At 44.5% G+C, this 2,675-nt stretch overlaps 1 pseudogene; it reads right to left on the bottom strand.

The window, feature by feature from the left end:
* Positions 1–563: 563 nt before the first annotated feature.
* On the bottom strand, positions 564–2,376 carry LOC147885130 (putative sarcosine oxidase pseudogene; annotated as a pseudogene).
* Positions 2,377–2,675: the final 299 nt, after the last annotated feature.

The raw sequence follows: 2,675 nt of genomic DNA, 5'->3' as shown, positions 1-2,675 counted from the left end.
GGGTTCTCAGATATGTGCATGGGACTCTCACCTTTGGATTTCATTATTCTTGATATCGTGACGACTGACATAGACCTTCATGGTTTTTATAAACTTAGATTGGTCACGGGACATTGATGATAGAGAATCCAATTTTTGATATTGTTTCTCATTGTCTTTTCATGGATCAATAAGAAGCAATCTATGGTTTCTCTTTCCTCTACTGAAGAAGAATATAAGGTAGTAAATACAGCTATGGAATTTTTGTCGTTATGTCACAAGAGAATGTCACTTGAGAGCTACACACCAAAGTCTCAAACAAGGATGGTAGAAGAGAAGGTATGCATGCCAATGATGATAAGAATTTGTCGCAACCGTCAATCCTCCATGGCATGGCTAATGTTTCCATCAACAAAATGCATGAAGTAGAGTCATCAAAGATGAATGAAGTGCCACAAGTAAGAGAGTCACACCGTATGAATGCCAAAATTCAATGATATACATGGAAAACAATGTTGTTGTGCAATCAAAGGCCTCCGAAACAACTCCCATGATGGTGACCAACAAAATGGTGTATTTGATATTATTATGTGTGCCTCTAAGAACTTGTTATCAATGAGATAGAATATAAATCTACGCTACAAGATTTTTTGAAGATGAGTATTCTCTGCCTCGAACCTCCTATTCAAAACCGCACGACATAAATATCCCATCATAGTAACTTCTTCAGATTTCTCTAGTGAGCAAATTTTTATGCGTTTTTCTTGAAAAGGAAGACGAGTGAGCACCATTTACATCGATTATTTCCAGATGAACAGAATGGCAGCAACAGAAGATCCACCATGGGCTTCAATGTTCTCCCAAACTCTTTGCATGACCTCTGGAACTTTGAGAAAATCGAGATATCGAAAAGTGCTCTAACAGAACACCATCACAAGATTCTTTCAGGCAAAGGTCGGCCAATATCCGTCCCACAAGAGGACCAAACTTGAATCCATGGCCAGAGAATCCTGCACCAACGACAACAGATGTAATTCCACATCCCTCGTTTACGGAATGGGGAGGTTGATCCTTGTTCGGAAGAAAGTCCAGTATGAAATTCCGGTCGGGTGTCATTGAATACATGCATGCTTCAGCTACGACAGGAGAATCTGACCTGACTTTACCTTTGAAGTGTGCTGCCAACCAAGGGCCAACGACTTGTTTCATTAGTTTCACGTCTGGAACCAGAGCTCTATTGTCAGGATCACAATTGTTCCCTGAATGCAAACATACCTTGATCAAACCAGGCAGTTCTATGGAAGCATTGCCATATACGTGAGGTTCACCGTGACTAGAAAAACTTGGAAAACCACTTGCCACAGTGAAAGCATCCAGCGCTGTCTCTTCAATCTGCCAATAAGCTGGGGTAATGTGAAGAGGTTGAATTGGTAGTTCTAATCCGGAAATGTCTTTGACTAATTTGGCAGTCCAAGCACCAGCAGCAAGGACACATTTTCTTCCAAGAACGGATCCTTGGCTTGTCGTCACCAGAACCCCATCTTTACCATCTGGCATTTTCCACCCAGGAGCTACTTTGCTTACCTTGGTGCGGTCTCGTAGTTCTGCCCCATGCTTTGCTGCAAGGTGCTGGAACATAGCGACTGCCTTGGAAGCGTGTATGACCCCGCCTTGCGACGTGACCACGGCTATCCAGTGCTCTGGTAGCTTAAAGACGGGAAACCGGGCAGAAGCTTGAGCGGATGTGAGGACCTCCACATCGATTCCATGTTTCATGCATGAAGAGATCACAGCTTGGAGACCGGTGTTTTCTGGAGGACCCAGTTCTAGCTGGGCACTCTTTGTATGAACCATGTAGCCGACTTCCTGCTGAGCTTCCTCCCACAACTGTAAGGCTTCTTTCATCATATGTGTGTAGTAATCTTCAGGGTAAGCTAGCCGGATAGTTCGGGTCTCGCCGTGTGATGAGCCCCTCCTGTGTAGAAAGTCGAATTGCTCGATGAGGAGGACAGAGAAACCCCGTTTAGCAACGTGATAGGCAGCGCAGCTGCCCATTATTCCAGCTCCCACCACCAGTACATCATACGCTCCAGATATTACCATTTTCACTTAAATTTGCTGGCTTTCCGTGTAAGCTGGCTTCTGTCTCTCAGCAACTCTCTTGCAGGAATAGAAATTTTTAGGTTCACTGCGTGGTGCAGCTGCTCCTTACTGCTGTCCCCACCAGATGCACTCTCGTTACTATCTATCTTAATCCTGAGAAATCAACCGCATATGGCAGCTCCCCTCTCCCAAGAGCTCTCTCGCAGAAGGCTCAATTGCGGGCTACTGCCAACATGGGTCCTCTTCGAATCAAGCACAGGTTGAGCACGATTGCACGGACTACACTCCTGGAATCCGCAAGATTTCCTTCACAGATGGCCTTCAAAAACGCCCCTTTTAAAAGGATTCCATGTGCTCCTCTAAGAGTCCTCTTCCTGAACAACTCAATTTTCCGTGTGCCAAACCTCCCATGTAATTGGTCCATGTGTGTATCATGGAAGTCCTCCGTGGTGTTTAGTATTTTATTATGGAAAAGTAGCATGAGGTGGTGTAGGTGAGTAATACCCACTTGCCAAGGGTAGTAGTGTACTGATAAGATGTAAAGTATAGTTTATTGTGCCAACCTTCCACTTCTCCCCATGGGCATTTAAAAA

The sequence above is a fragment of the Dipteris shenzhenensis genome, chromosome 26 (genome assembly GCF_047967505.1).
Source record: "Dipteris shenzhenensis isolate YYH24624 ecotype China chromosome 26, Dip_SZ_1.0, whole genome shotgun sequence".
Lineage (NCBI taxonomy): Eukaryota > Viridiplantae > Streptophyta > Polypodiopsida > Gleicheniales > Dipteridaceae > Dipteris > Dipteris shenzhenensis.
Note: the sequence above shows the minus strand (reverse complement) of the source record. Positions and strands in the feature narration are given on the sequence as shown.